Here is a 17348-nt window from a genome sequence, read left to right as displayed (position 1 = left end):
AATGAAAAGTCCTTAAGGCAATATAAGCACTTAATCCAACTCAAATACTGAAGAGGACATAACCTTTTAAATCATCTTAAATATTTACGATGCCATAAGCTCTTAAACTTCCTGGAATACTTAGCCTGCCTTGAAACCTTACACCACTCAAACTCCCTAGAGTGACATAAGCACCTAAACTGCTTCAAATCCTTCAAAAGGACACAACCTTTAAACCAACATTTGGAGACTAATTTTTACAGATACTGTCTGTTACTGCAGGCACAATTTTGTCTGTTTTTATTCACAAATCAGGCAGCAAGATATATAATTATTATTTGCATCCATAAAACCATTGTGATGATAAAATTATTTAGTGTCTGCAAAAATGAGTGCCAGGTGAAAATCTGACCCCAAATACTACAAGCAGAATAACTAATTATTGAATATGCTGTCCATTTATAAGAGAGTATGGTATTTTAAGTCTTTAGGACTGACTGGTGCCTAGGGACATATACTGAAAACAATGGATTTAATAGCTGCACTTTTAAAAACTGCACACATGTATGGCACAGTTCAAATATGAACAACCTGAACTGTTTTAAAATATGGAAATGCTATAGTTACTATTCAATTGTTCATCAGTTTTCATCTATCTTTTTTTTTCCCTCCACAGATTTGTGGTCATTCTCAATTATTATATTTATGATAAGTTTATTCATAACCAACTGTGTTATGTATAAAAGCAAATGTAGCAATATTTTTTAAAAGAGGCAGAACAAGTGAGTTTTCTAAAATACCTGATACTATGTTGTTCAAACTTTAGAGATAATATGCACCTTAGGCAGATAAATACAAAATGTGCAGCACAAAAGACATTTTACAATAACTTATGAGCATGTGAATATCAGGTGACAAAATGTAAACAGTTGTGCAACCTTAACTACTGTATACCAATCACTGCAAGTATCCATTCTCATCTATAGAGACGTATTTATAGAATATGGGGCAACCTAATGGTTTGAGTGATCTATCTCGTTTGCATCTAGGAACAGAACATGAAAGTCCTCTCTCCCTGGGCTCCCTAGAGACACTGTCACTCCTTTTATGTAAGCCTGCTGGGCCCCGATTGGCTGCTTTGTGAAGCCTCTTTCCAATTGCCTGTTCCCTACACAGCCTTTCTAGGGTGCTTTAACCCCTTCCTTCCCGGTGTGGGGTGAACACCCCATCACAGACACCTACATACTATGTCAATAAGTGCTCAATGTATTAATGAATAAATAAATATCAAGCCCTGAAAATTTATGTACTAACAGCAAGAGAGCCTGACAATGTATGTATTACAACATCCAATAACTATAGCACTATTGCATATGAAAGTGCCCAATTTTCTCTATACCCAACTTACTAGTTAAGCTACTCCCAGTTCAGTTTTTCACCCTACTCCCAGTTCAGTTTTTCATCCTGATTGTGTGTACCTTTGCCTTCTCAACTGAATGAATCAGTGTTCAAGTGTTAGATTACCTCACCCTCTAGTGGCTGGCCTGATAGTACTGATCGCTAATGAATGTTTGACCACTAATGGATATTTTAGTTCAAGTAGTCACTGGATGCGTCTCATAGTACCATAGCTTATCCTCCCCTCTTCTGTCTTTTTTACATACTATCTCCTTGCTTACCTCTTAACCATCTGGTCAAAAAACACAAATGCAAAGAATTCTTAGAACAACGTATTCTTGAATATAAAATAGCAAACTACTATGAACCAAATTTTGGCTCTTTGCTACTCCACCAATTGTATTAACAATTACCATTTTCCATGTCATCTTTGGCACTTTACAAATATTATCTAGTTAATCCAAGGCACTCCAATGAGATATTTATCTACTAACCTTGTTTTAAAGATGGAGAAAACAAGGCAGAAAGCTTCAGTGACTTACCCCAGGCCACACTGGGAAATATAAACAGTGACACATAAGCCATAAGAAAAGCCATAAGAAAAGCCATAAGAAAAGAGTTATGATTAAATGACAATGCATCAAGTCGTGGAGAAGTAACTAGTGGAGCACTACAGGAATCAGCATTAGGCAGAGTTTCACTGGCAAACACCAGTCAGTACAGAGAATTACTATCAATGGACATAGTATAATTAGAAACATGGAAGAAAACAAACGAGATTCAACTCAGAAAATGCAAACTAAGATCCTGATCCTGCATACAGTTTTGAGTTAAACATAGGAGTTCTCTTGTTTAACGGAATTATTGGAAGTAGTAAGCATTGTTGGCAATGATTTAGGATTAAGCCCTATTACAGGGATTGGCAACCTTTGGGTAAGCCCCTGGCAGGCTGGGACAGTTTGTTTACATGCAGCATCCGCAGGTTTGGCCAATCGCAGCTCCCACTGGCCGTGGTTCGCCATTCCAGAGCAATGGGGGCTGCGGGAAGTGGTGCGGGCTAATGGAAGAGCCCTTTGAAAGGTCAAAGTATTAAAACTCATTATACTAAACTTGGCCACCCATGGTCATAACCACAGAGTAATTCTTGAAGATATCAGGTTTTTCGCATGTAAGAAGCAAAGTGGATCCTTGGCTGGATCATGAATTCTACAGGGAAAAAAATCTGAATGCCAGACCTGAAACTTTTGTTACGAAAAGGGAGCAGATTTCTCTCCTGGCTATATAGCTTAAAAGCCAGGTTTCAAAAACAAAGTCCTCTAACTAAAACTATTCTTACACTGGAGTTTGGATGGCTCCCAGCAAGCATGTCTTTGATCTACGGGCAGTCTCAAACCTCACTGAAGTTGATGGCATGCTAGCTGCCTTCCACTCAAACTAAATGAAGAAACAATTAAATGCCCATTTGTTCAGTGATTGTTGAAACAATGGAAGCCACTGCCCAAAGCCTAGACTGATAAACACAGGGGTTGGGGATTAATTGATGGAGCTGTCTGTGTCTGTGTGTCAGATGCAGTCAGGAATGAGGCAGAGAGGAGCAGAAAATGATGATATAAGATAAATCCTGAAAGTGTGGCCCTGGGAGAAAACAAAGAGAGAGCACTTTTGGAACAGAGTGCTGGCTGGAAAAATCAGGCTTGGAATTAGCAAAGGAAACTGCTTTCTGTTTGATTCTATTGTGTTCAGTGAAACAGGACTTTGTGTACATTCTTTCTAAATACAACAGGATTGCATAAAAGAAATGGCTACTTCAATCATCAATTCCTCTTCTTACTGGAAATAACCAACCACATCTCAAATATAATCTAATTGCTTGGACCAAAAATGGTAATACTATATTACTGGACCAGGATAATACCCTTGGGCTCTTCTTCACTACAGAACATATTTTTGCTTACTGATGCTGCTTATTTTTATAGCTTTCTATATAATCAAATGGAGCAAATTTCGTGTCTGGATCTTATCAGACATTTTCAACCAGATGGAGGGATGGAGCCTTATCAGACTGTTCCTCCTCAGCTATTAGGAGCCATTCGCATAAGGACAGTTTAAGAACTGGAGAATTTAGCTGTAGGGCCTCAAGCCAAATTCTTACAAAGACACAGTAGGTTCTCAACTTTAAAATACCTGGAGGCATCTTCTTCTTCTTCAATTTTGTAGGACTTTACATTAATGTACGCATGTCTGGGATGCTTAGCAAGATTAACCTACTAAGATATGTATGTAATGAATTGTTTCAAATCTCCTGGTTGTAAAAATATCAATTAAAAATGGAAAAAAATCTGGAAGAATCTGTTCAGAGTCCTCTGCTTCTGTTACTGGATAATAAAACTACTCATCTTCACAATGGATGGCTGGAGTGTCGCCCAGTTCTGTGACGGGGTTCTGCCCTTAAAAAAGACCTCAGAAATCACTTCCATCATATCCAGCATAAACGAAGGCAGTAGATGGAACTCGGAAATCAGAGCATCATTTAACTCTTCCACTGAAGCAGTTGTCATCCCTAAAAGACCTGGTGATAGCACAGCTCTTCCTTCTGCACAAGAAAATCAGCTAAAATAGTCTTTCTTTTTTAGTCAGAGTAAAATTGGGGAAAGGAGGTGGAGAGGAAGGGGATCAAAATGTAGTTTTATTCCACTGATGCTACTGCTTGTCACTAAAAGATGAAGAGCTGAAATCCCATCAATCTGGATTTGCAGATCTGAGGGTGAAGAATTAATATTTTTCTGTTTTTGAAGAAAACTCCTTGATGTATGGCTCCATTATTGAATGTTAACAGCTGCAGTTTAAATTACAAATGAGGCTCTATTAGCATAACCATACTCAGTTTCTATTTAAAACTAAAGATTTTAGCCAAAATTATGTCAGCTGAGAACCCACACATTTGCATTTGTTAATATAGAGAAAGAAGAGAGAGAAACAATTTCTTGATCTCACTACAAAAGACTTTACTTAGTATGAGATCTAGAACAGTAACAATGTTTAAGAACATTTTGTAATTATTACTGATAACTCTTTTAAATGGTATGGTGGTTATTTAAGACAACTTAGTATAGAGAGACTTTAAAAGGCAGCAATACTACAGTGTTAACAGAAACTAGGCCCTTTTTTACAGTTCCCTCATCAAGCCCATCTATTTTTTCTATATAGGAACATTTAAGAAGCCCTAAATAGCATTGTTGGGGATAACTATTTAATTAGTTTAGGCTTCCACAAAACAGATGGCTTCTGCTCTTACACTTCTTAACCACGGTATTAGTGAAACTGCCATCTTTTGTAAATAGCTCTCCCTGAAGAGCTGCTTGTGTTTACTTGTAACCCATTATGCCAAGCAAAATGAATTTAAGAATTGATTCCCCCACACAAATAAGATGTTTAGTCCAATGTATATGCATAATAGCATATCCAAAACAATATGAGACTACTGTGCTATATATATCTACCAAATGCATTACATTAGCAAAATAACAACTTGTGTTATTGTCCATAAAATTATATCGTATTTCAAATTCTACAGTGGTGAGTGATACATGAAAATTAATCTGGATATTTAGAATTAACTTCCTTTTATTGAAAGTACTCAGCAGTACTATTTTCTTATTAGAGAGGAAATCAGGCCCTTGAGAGCTCTAGTACTGGCCATCTTCTCTGCACGGTTAACGGAGAGAGATACTATGGCTAACGGATGAGACTAGGAATCAAGATACCTAGAGGTGTGATCCAGCTACCATTGAAATTAATGGCTTTCCATTGACTTTGACAAGAGTTGGATCAGTCCCCTAGGTTCTGCAGTCAGTGTTTCACCAAGTCCCCTAATTTCTCTGTGCTTTGATTTCTTCACATCTAGCACAGACAAATGACATAAAATACTGCAAAGGAGATTTCATTCCTCTGCTGCAACACAGCTAATGATTTAAGCAGTTTTAGTGGCACTCCATACTTCATTAAGTTGTGATACTTAATTCATTAATGTTTATAAAGTACTTTGAAATCCTCTAATGAAGTGCAACATACTATTATTAGATATGCAGCACCTTATGCCTCAAAAGGATCCCCCACAAAAAAATCCCTTCACTACTATTCAAAGATTTCTTCCTCTGGAGCATAACAGCTGTTTATCAACAGACAGTAATCCTACAAAAGGTTTACTGATATATGAAGACTACTCCATTCAGTTATAAAATGCATGTTCCATACCATATTCCAGCTCCTAACTGGCTCAATGCTGGGTCCCTACAATGAAACGTAGCATGATATCAGTCTATAAAATGATAACTTTTGTGAAGTGCCCTGACATCCAATCTTCTAAAAGGTGCCTCTTTATCTTATCCCATCCAGGCAAGAAAAAATATTTACCAATAATTCAGTTTGCCATGCTCTCCTTCTCTTCTCCATTTGAAGGAAAATTATCTCACATTACACAAGCGTGATTCCACCTATCAGGAAGCAGAAAGGAAGGAAGACTGTCAGTCTCCCAACCCAATCTGGACTGCCAATCACCCACTTTAAGTAGGATGAGAAAGAGGAGACTATAACAAAGCAAATTACTGATAAGTAGTTTTCCCTTGTCATATGTCTTGTCTCTTCCCTTCCCTGTAAGAATTATACTTAGAAACAAGGATTATAAATGAGTATATGCATAATTTTATGAGTAAAGTATCTAGTATTTGAGACACTGTCAGCCTCTGTAAAATAGCCTCTTATTACTTGGGACAACGGGCAAAACATCTTTCACTTTCTGCCCAGACAGAAATTTGACTTCAAATTTTGAGTCAAGTTGACAGTGCTCTGGAAACTTTGTTACTCAGAGAGATGGGAACTGCTTCAATATATAATAAATTAGTTTCCTCACCTGCAATTTTTATCATACATAAGGAATCTACTGATATTGCAATCTCTGCTCAGTTACATCTGCCGTATTCATTGTGTTACAATCAGGGGCAGCTCCAGGCACCAGCGCAGCAAGTGCAAGAGCAGCAGTCAGGCAGCATTCGGTGGCATGCTTGAGGGAAGTGCGCAGGTCTGGCGGCTTCGGCAGCGGGTAGGCCAAAGGTGTGGGACCGGTAGATCACCCACAGAACCACCATTAAGTCCGCGGGCCCAGCGCACTACCTGCAGGGATGCCACCGAAGGCTGCCAGACTGCCTTGCTTGGAGCAGCAAAAAACAGAGCAGCCCCTCGTTACAGTCCTGAATGAGGTTCCCCTGGTGGACACTGAGCAGGTTTCTGTACGTGTGGGTAGATCCAAGGCCCCACATGCTCTTGGCTTGATGGGTCTGAGCACAGACTAAGCACTGTCTCTGGTTCTGGGCATCTAGGCATAAATCCTGCCTCAGATCCCTCTCTACATAAGAAAGCCATACTGGGTCAGACCAAAGATCCATCAAGCCCAGTATCCTGTCCTCTGACAGTTGTCAATGGAAGGTGGCCCAGAGGGAATGAACAGACAAGTTATCATCAAGTGATCCATGCCCTGCCACCCAATCCCAGCGTCTGGCAAACAGAAGCTAGGGACACCATTCCTGCCCATCCTGGCTAATAGCCATTGATGGACCTATCTTCCATGAATCTATCTAGCTCCCTTTTGAGCCCCATTATAGTATTGGCCTTCAGAACACCCTCTGGCAGGCAGTATTCAAGGTGTGGGCATACCATGGATTTATATAGAGGCAATATGATATTTTCTGTCTTATTATCTATCCCTTTCTTGATGATTCCCAACATTCTGTTCACTTGTTTGACTGCCGCTGCACATTCAGTGGATGATTTCAGAGAACTATCCACAATGACTCCAAGATCTCTTTCTTGAGTGGTAACAGCTAATTTAGACTCCATCATTGTATATGTATAGTATTGTACATATATCCCTGAGAAATAAAGCTTCATAGTCCAATTGCCTAGACTCTGAAACTAATGCCAGCTCCCGCAACCCTCCCCACTGGCTGTTGCCACAAGTCCACCCAATCTCTGGAACTTCAAAATTAGTGTTTCTCCCTTTGGGGACTATGTGACAATGAAAGCCAGGGCAATACAGACTTCGCAAAGGAATTTCTAACCCTATCACACTTTACTCACAGATAAAGAAAAAGAGATAATCAGATACAAGGAAAAACAACAAAATACTACATGCAAATCCCTGCTTCAGTTTCCTTTCAACTCAAAGCCCTTTGGGTTTTGGTCAATGTGCTTTCAGCAAGGGGTGAAGGAACAATGTGTATAGTGGGGGTACTGAGAGCCACTGAACCAAACTGTAACCCATATATATAATGGAAATCACTTCAAGCCAGGGGGTGCTGCAGCACCCCCAACATCCCTGGTTCCAGCACCTATGCTTTCAAGGTCACAGGACCCTCCTCTCCTCCTTCTCCTGCCCAACTTTGCCTTCTGATCCTGGTCTGGTCTGGTCTCTCTGGACATGGCCAGTAAGATGGCCCTCCTTTTATAAAGTTCGAGTCCCAACCACCCTCATGAGATGACTCTCCTCTGTGGCTTGAAGTTTCTCATCAGGTGATCAATTGCTTGGTTACTTACATATCTATCTTGGATGAACTGGTCCCTTGGGCAACAAATAACTCATCGTCTTAAGGGGCTTCCATTTGAATGGGAGACTCGCAGATTATCAGTGCTTGATTGTTTTGCATGGCTAGTCCTCAGCTAACACACACTGGAATCTCAGTCCACACTGGAGCTAAAAAGACAACAGTGAAGGCACAGAGCGGTTTACACTCAAAAAGGCATTTATGGATTAAAATGTATAGCCAATTGATTTTGACTACACTTGCCGTTCCATATTAAAAATGTTCAAGAGACCAAATAGCCCCACTCAGACAATGTATTATCTATAGACAGAACAGTATGGTACAGGAAAGAAAGAGTTAAGGCATCACCAATCCTTCTAGGAAGCGGGTTCTCGCAGCACTTTCAGTTCACCTTACACAGAAGGTGTGGTCCAAAATACACCCCCCAAAACCACTTGTACTGATACTAGACCTCTTTACAAATAAAAGGCACTGTATATGTCAATCAAGACTAAAATTTCCCAATCACTCTGTTTTTCGGGTATTATGGTGTCTCTGTTTTCAAGCATAGCATTCTAAAAACTAGTTGGGCCATGAAGGCACACCCTACCTGTACTTACATAACTTGCTTTTGACTGTTTTCCTATCTGCCTTTGCCAAATACTGAGTTGTACTGTTACAAGATATTATGGGATATTTAGAATAAGTGACCAAAAATAAGCATAATACAATGGTGCATGTTACTAATAATGGTTATTAATGTGGGTGGAAGGGAGAGAAAGAAAGAGAGATAGTGTAACATATGCATTGGCCAACACTTTAACAAAAGAGAAATTTGATACAGACGTGTATATACACTAACCCATCACACACTATTCAGAAGCAGTTTGGCTGAACTGGAGTTTTACAGTTTTCAAACCTAGGCTCTCTCTGATAGGCTGTGATAGCACAGAGGGTGCCTTTCAAAGCTGAGGATCCTTAAACCAGTGGAGGGGAAAAAACAACCCTATATATCAACTCAAAGTTCTCCAAATGTGTGTGGGGGGAGGAAGCCTATAAAATCAAATAACTCAATTTTAAATAGAGGGCCAGCTTCAGTGGATCTGCATTTATTTATCCCAGGCGGGGATCTGAGCCAAAAAGCTTTGAGATGATGATCACAACTTTGTTTCTGGGGAAATGTTATTACCATGTTTACAGCGCATGGTTCACCACTTCTAAGATCCAAGTATTAATAGGCATTATTGTGCCAAAGGGCATGCTAATAAAAAGGAAATACTTGTCTAGGAATTATTAATATCGGGGCATTTCCCTCATTTGAGGATAGCCCACAGGCTGACTTTGCTTTGGAGTAGGTGAGAATGAACAATACCAAATATTCCTTTGATGATGAATCTTTACTTCAGGTTGGACAAAGATTCCTGAAATCAAAAATTCATTGTGGCTTTGCTTTGCATTAGCATCTTGTTGTTTTAGTGATACCAGTAAATATGGCGAACTATAGCAAAGGGAAGATGTGTGCATTAAAAGCCTAGGAAAAAAAGGAACAGAAGAGTAGTGTTCCAAGTGAAAAACTCAAAATAGTACACACACGTTCTGATTAGCCCGTTTACATGGAGAAATACAACATAAGAGTAAATCCAGCTGTCCAAATTGATAAATGTTAATAAATGAAAACAGGCAAATTATAAAGTAAAAGATATCTAATTACAAAATTAATACATCAATTGTGTCATATACATATACAACCCCTATGCAAAAAATTGCTTAATACACATTTCATCTAGCCTTTTATAGACCTATTATGATCACACAACACAGAATTACATAAACTAAAACTAGCAGGAGAGCGGAACAATGAAATCTCTGTGCTATCATCGTAAGTTAAATACAGTAGTTGCTATTAAAATGGCAACATTTGCCAACATTTTAATTATAGGAAAAATCTAACATTGGATGATAATTGTAATGGTTAGTAAACACTGATTTAATGTTAAGCACTATATAATAATTACCCAATAAAGTGTCAAACTGCTCTTTATTTATTTTCAAATAATCTGAAAACCTGCAGTCTAGTCACATCCATTTAAATATGGAGCCCAAAAATAATTTTTGTAAAAGTATGCTACCAGCAGCAGAATTTTTTTAATGTGACGTCTTTTGCGCTCTACAATATTGGACAAAAAAAAAAAAGGTAAAATCTACTTTGAAATAAAGGTATATTTTTCTTACTCATTCATTTCCTCTTCCTTCTTATAAAAAAAATATAGTATGAAGAAAAACAAATTGAAGTATTTCCATTTTTCAACCTGTAAAGCTCAAACATACAGGGAGAAAAAAACAAAATTAGTACATTTCATACCAATATTCACTTCATTACTAATGTTAAAATGCTACTTGAAAGGACACTTTGTTGATGATTAACATTAAATATTTCTTCAACATGGAAAATGCATTACCATCAGCACACATAGACGAGGAAATAAATTATCAATTCCAAAAAGAATTCTGTTTATTCACTCAAAGGAGAGAAATTTTATTGTCTGTGTCAATGACAATGGTAACATTTTTGCCTCTGAGATAGGTCACATATTCAAGTCCCACACCATGACTTGGCTTTATACCCTAAAGATAAACTAGAGTGATAGATGGAAGAAATGGTGAAGCTGAATACCCGGAGAACCTAAAATCCAGATCCACTGCCCCAAAGGAATTTAAAAATCCCAAAGCACTTTTCAAAAAGAGCAGGGGATATATAATGTGGAGTCCCTAACAGCATAACTTTATATTACCACACAGGCTCATAGAAGGACATCTATGTCAAAAGCAATTTAAATAGGATATCCCTACCTTACATAGTAAACTCTCAGTCATTGGGTTGAAAGAGGCCTTGTTAAGGTATCTGAAAACAGAAGGGACTAAAAATGAGCACCTCACGAGTGAACACCTCACAATTCACAAAGAGGCCCTGTGTTTCAATGAAAGAGGACTCAATAAGGCCATTTAATTGGCAAATGTTCTAGAATCATTTTCTCTACATGGAGCCAATTCAATATCTATTCAACTCAAAGAAAGGTTTCCCACTGAATTCAATGGGTATTAGACCAGATCCTGCATGCAATACCGGACTATGATCTGTCACTCAAACTGGACACATGCTGTACAAAATTTTCAAAATTCAGTGCTTAAATTAAGGCTCCTAAGTCCATATTTAAGATACTCAGATAAGTGACCTGATTTTCAAAAGTGAAAAGTACCTGAAGTTCCCGTAAGCACCCATTAGAAAATTTTGGCCATCATCATATATTAGTGCAGTAATACACTGCTATTATTACTTCTTAATTAATACAGTAGCCTTGTTACCTGGCATCAAGACATCTCCCAAAGAGCTGCCAAAGTACTATAACATCCTACATACAATTGCATTTTACAAAAATATTAAGGTTGCAAAGTCAAGTTCTCAAAAGTTATGAAATGCCCATGCTACCAGAACTCAGCGCCCATGTGCATAAGTTGTCTTTAAATGATCGCACACTATTTTTCCATAAAATCTCTTTCTCATTCGGTGCCTAGGATGGATGGTGCTCACTGAATGAGTAGCTATTCAATATTTCTTTTTATCCTCATCATCAAATGTGTGGCCCCTTGTCTTAATTATTACACAGCATCCACACCCTGCATTGAGAGAAATATTCATTTCCTTATGGGTTTTTATGGCTCTCCTTACCATAGTACTCAAATCCTTCACAAACATTAATGAATTAATCTTCTCAACACCCTGCAAGAAATGGTATCATTATCACCATTTGACAGATGGGACAGAGTATAGTTTTCAAATTCCAATTTTAAAACCGTCTAAGTTAGGCCAAAATTAAGGCCAAAATTGTCAGAAACATCTACTAATTTTGGGACCCAGCTTGAGACTACAGCCTGATATTTCAGAATCCTTGGCATTTCATGGCACTTATCTATACATGTTTAATGCCCAGCTCCAACTGAAACAGCACTTCCACAAATAAGGCTCCAAGTGTCTCATGATGGGCACCTAGAAAATTAAGGTGTGGCACTGGAGGCTTAGGCAAACTCTATGCCCCGGATCGGCAACCTTTGGCCTGCGGCTCACCAGGGTAAGCCTCCTGGAAGGCTGGGCCAGTTTGTTTACCTTCCACATCCGATCACGGCTCCCACTGGCCGCAGTTCACCGTTCCAGGCCAATGAGGGCCGCAGGAAGCAGCATGGGCTTCTGACCATGGCTTCTCACAGCCCCCATTGGCCTGGAACGGTGAACCGTGGCCAGTGAGAGCCACGCTTGGCCAAACCTGCGGACACGGCAGGTAAACAAACCCTGTTGTGTGCCACAGGCCGAAGGTTGCCAATCCCTGCTCTAGGCATATGTATCAACGAAGAGTTTGTCGGCCTTAATGCTGGCACAATATTATTAAAATTAAGTTGTTAAAATTGCAATAAAATATGTAGTGTTTAGACTTTCCTAAATGCTGGTGAACAGATGACTAATACTCATGCTAATCTCTGTATATCTCATGTTAAGAATAATATCTGTATACTTACGTTACATAAATCTCACATGGCTGGGACAGACCCCTTGATAACAAGAGCCATTAATCATTGCTCAGGCTCACCCACAAGAAGGGCTATATCCATTAATACCCATTAAAAAGCAACATGTCCACAGGAAATGCCTTGATTCTCAGTACAGCAGGTAAAAATCAGTTTACAGGACAATGGAAAAGGGGAAGCTTCCATCCCATGGATAAGTCACAAAGGTGGACTTCACCAAAGAATTACCTCCTGGATCCTTGACTATCATCTTTGCATCTGTGAGCCCTAGGGTCAAACTTTTCAGGATTTTCAGATAAAAGCTGCCGAGTGGAAGGAAACAAGGTTCTTCTTAATCACATTGGACCTTAAGAGGCAAGGACTTTGTCTGCCAGGTAAAAGACCCCTAGCCTGATAAGCTGAACCTATAAGCCTGAGAAGCTGAACCTATAAGACTCTGTTATGTTGAACAGAAGTTTTATAACATAGTAACTGAAGTTTATGTCTTTGTCTTTCTGTCTTTATTACTCTTAGTATTGTGCAAATATCGCCTGCTTCATTATCTTTTAATTAATAAAGCCTACATAAGATTATTATAGGATCAGATTGACCATTGTCTTATTGGAAACAGGAGGGAGATGTAACAAGAAATTGATCTGGGCCATGTGTCTGGCCATTTTCGAACAAAGGAACATGGACTTTGTGACATTACAGTGAAAAGAGCCCAATATCAAAGGGGTCCACTTACTTGGTGCCAAGTGGGACTGGGATTTCCCAGGGGACTGTTTAAACTTTATACTGAGACAGCAAAAGCCTCGGGAATTAATCAGCAATGCGATTAGCTGGTGTAATGCCTTAGCATTACAGCCATAGCTGGCATTGGGTTAACTTCAATATTATTAAACAGCCTGCCCTGAAGTGGAACCCACAGTGATACCAAGCGGTGTGACAGGAAGTCCCTTACCTGTAACTGGAGGCTCTTTGAGATGCATGGTCCTTATGCATATTCCACATGTGGGTATGCATGTGCACCAGGTAGCTGAGACAGAAGATTTCCAGAAAGCAATGTCCTTTGGTCTGCACCTGCATACTTGCCCTACTCATGCTCTGAAATAGGGTACCAAGGGAAGTGCAGACTGACAGCTCTCCAATTCCTCTCTAACTATGAATCATAAGGACATGAAGCAGAGGGGAAGGAGGGTGGGTAGTGGAAAACAGATATGGATCACATATCTAGAAGAATCTCCAGTTACAGGTAAGAAACCTCCATTTCTTCTTCGAGTGCTGGTTCCTATGTGTATTCCACATGTGGGTGATTAATACATGCTATTTAAACAGGTTCTGAGGAAGACAAAGAAACAAGGAGGTATCTGTGGACATAGAGAATTCTGACTCGGGCCCTACAGTCCTAAGAATGAACTGGAGAGGAACTGCATCGCCCCTTACACTCTTGGTTCAGAGCACAAGGAGGGCCTGTGGCAGAGACAGAGATAGAATCCAATTCTGCAGGGTGGCACTCAATTACTAAACCACAAGATCATCCTTTCTCCCCTTCCTCATTCACTATACAATTTCCAATTTACGTATCAAATTAGACTAGGGTCCTACAGGTATGCTCTAGGAATTATTTTGTGGAAGTCCTATGGCCACAGGAGGTCAGACTAGACAATCATAATGGTCATTTCTGGCCTTAGAATCTATGAATCCATGACAATAGCCTCACTACACAAAGAAAGTTTTGGAAAACTTGCTGCCAAACTCTAACATGCCTCTACTGTGCATGTACAAATGGCAATTTAAAGAGGCTTATAATTAAGCAAATTAGGATGGATTTTCACAGGAATGGAAACAGGCACATCCCTGATCCAGTGGTGACCCAGGATCAAATTTCAAGTCTCCACTCCAAAGCAAACAGTTGAAAGACTTTTTTTAAAAAGGCAAAACAATGAATTTTTCCCTAACAGTTGTCAGAAACAGCAGAACCACTCTTGCTAAAATTTTCAAAAAAAAGTTCAGCCTAAGGCAGACATCCAACATGGAGAACTTCAGCCTGAATAGGTAACAGGGTCTTATAGTTGAAAGTGTAAGGGAATCTTAACAACAGGTTTGCTACCAGCTCTGCTCATAATAAAAGTCATACACTTTGTTTCATAAGGAGAGTGCTTGCTCCTATTAATGATTTGTTCATAAAATCATAGAAAAGTAGAGATGGAAGGGACCTCAAAAACGTCATTGTAGTCCAGCCTCCATGTGGAGGCAGGACCAACTATGCTTCAACTATCCCTGAGAGGTGTTTGTCTAATCTGTTCTTCAAAATCCTCCAGTGACGGGAATTCTACCACCTCCCTTGGAAGTCTATTCCAGATCTTCAGTACCTTATAGTTACAAGACTTTTCCTAATATCTAATCTAAATCTCCCTTGCTGCAGATTAAGCTGATAACATTTTGTCCTACCTGCAGTGGACATGGAGAACAACTGACCACAGTCCACTTTATAACAGCCATTAATATATTTGGAGACTATTATCAGGTCTCCTTCAGTCATCTTTTCTCTACACTAAACATGCCCCATCTTTTAACCTTTCCTCATAGGTCTTGTTTTCTAAACCTATTATCATTTTTGTTGCTCTCCTCTAGACTCTCCAATTTGTTCACATCTTTCTTAGAGCATGGCACCTAAAGCAGGCCACAGTACTCCAGCTGGGCCTTAGCGGTGCCGAAAGAGGGGAACAATTACCTCCTGTGTCTTATAAAGAACACTTACGTTAACACATGCCAGAATGATATCACATTATGGGTCATATTCTGTTTGCAACCCTGCATATCCCAGATCCTTTTCTGTAGTACTACTGTCCAGCCAGTGATTCCCATTTTGTATTTATGTTGATTTTTCCATTTTAAGTGTAGTATCTTGGCTGACTGGTCTATAATTCACCTAGTCCTCTTTGTTCTCCTTTTTAAAGACAGGTACTGTATTTGTCCTTCTCCAGTCTTCTAGAAGCTCACTCATTCTCCATGAGTTCTTGGAGATAATCACTAATGGTTCCAAGTTTGCTTTGGCTAGTTCCTTAAGTATTTTAGGGTGAATTCATCAGGCCCAGGGTATTTTTACCTACTTCTGTCTCTTTTACATATAGGATAATAATTTAGTCTTGCCATCCCTTTCACACCCAAAAAAAAAGTGTTCATTCTTAACAACTAAATCTAAGTTATGTTTCTGAATTTAATTATTGTCTTGACCTAAAATCTATTGAAGTCAAAGGAAGTCTTGACTTGACTTCAATGGGCTTTCATGCTATATGTGCTGAACATATCATCAGCACTTACAAAATAAAAATGAATAATATTTTAAGCTCCCATAACTTTTACAGACAGCTATTAGCATTGCAGTCAAAATCAGAGGCAAAATGTACAGTGAAAGGGTAAATGAAATGAAAGAGGAAGGGAGAGGGGGAGAAAACCATTATAAAATTGGCACAAAATGAAATGGTGCGCAAAGCCCTGCCTCCTTCTACTTCTCCCACCTCTCCAAAACAAACACCCACTCAGAAAAGTGTACTCTATACTACTGGTTTGTGAATATTTCCAATTGTGGTTGGAATTTAGAATGAACATTTTTAAAAAATCTTCTTTTTCCATAATGAGAAATGCTCAACAGGAAATAATAAAAAAGCAGTAGAAATCTATAACCAAAATTACTATCCCTGCAGTACATTAGAGCTTGGAATGAGATGAAGATTTCAGCATCAGTGATCCCCCAGCAAAGTAAAAAGAGAAGTGTTCCTTTATCTCGCACTGCCCATCAGCATCTTATCTCCAAGGCTGGTACTAGCACAAAAACATGCCTCTTCTTTTAAAAAAAAAAAAAATGACAAAGATTTAAAGTTATAAAGTGTGCTTCTGATTTTTATGGTCAGTGCACAATTTTCACAAAAACAAAACATGATACCACTTACAGGAGAGAAAAAACTAATATTCTGGAGCTGACTGTCATATCCACAAAGGGCACATACTTTCAAACTTTCTGCAACCATTATAGTATTTTCCAATGCTCTATTTCACTTTTTAAATAATACCATTCAGTAGTATTGTAGTATGCACAGCATACAATACCACGTTAGAATTAGTCGGAGCCACAGATACATTATAAGTTACTTACATCTCCTTGGGGTCCCTTCTTCACCTCCCTGTGTTGAGGGAAGGAATAGCCTTTGTCTTTCTGCTTACACTGGCTCTTCCTCCAAGGAGTGTCTTTCACTTCTCCAGCAGATAAGGATGAAGTTTCCTCAGCCTTTAAGTTATCTAAGGGAAAGGAATAGAGACAAGTGTAAGTCTGTCACTTTGGGTCCTATATCAGGTGACTATAATGATTTCCTCTAAACACATTTCAGTGTATTTACTGAAAAATATATATGTATACAGTATACTTAGCAGAGGGTGTGTGAACCATTTGATTTATGCATTTTCCTACATCAAGCATCTAAAAACATGCAAATCAGTCACCTACTTCACGGTTAGGATTCATAACAAGCTAAACATTGCTCAGGAGCCAAACATATATTCTCATTTTACAGTACCAAGAAATTCATAATTGTTTAGATAGGGTTCAGATAAGTACCTTAAGTTTTGTTACTCATCCAAACCAACCTCCTATTTTGAGAGTTGCCCATCACTAAGAAATATTCTGGCTATTCTTAATATTCACCTTCTGTTACACAAAACTGTAGTGTCTTGTTCTCTGTTGCCTATGCCTTAAATAATCATTTCAGTTTCAAAAACGAGTACAAAATGGGTAGCATTTTATACCAACTTTACACTGGTGTAACTGACTACTCAAGT

The 17348-nt window shown here is 38.9% G+C and overlaps 1 protein-coding gene across 1 annotated transcript in view; it reads right to left on the bottom strand.

Annotated features, from left to right (window-relative positions):
- FOXP2 (forkhead box P2) overlaps nt 1-17348 on the bottom strand; it is a 667025-nt gene that overhangs the window by 566345 nt on the left and 83332 nt on the right. Inside the window, exon 2 of the mRNA XM_030549047.1 lies at nt 16669-16811. The gene's annotated coding sequence lies outside the window, so the exon portion shown is untranslated. The remainder of the gene's footprint in view (nt 1-16668; nt 16812-17348) is intronic.

The sequence above is a fragment of the Gopherus evgoodei genome, chromosome 1 (genome assembly GCF_007399415.2).
Source record: "Gopherus evgoodei ecotype Sinaloan lineage chromosome 1, rGopEvg1_v1.p, whole genome shotgun sequence".
In the NCBI taxonomy this organism is placed as follows: Eukaryota; Metazoa; Chordata; order Testudines; family Testudinidae; genus Gopherus; species Gopherus evgoodei.
Note: the sequence above shows the minus strand (reverse complement) of the source record. Positions and strands in the feature narration are given on the sequence as shown.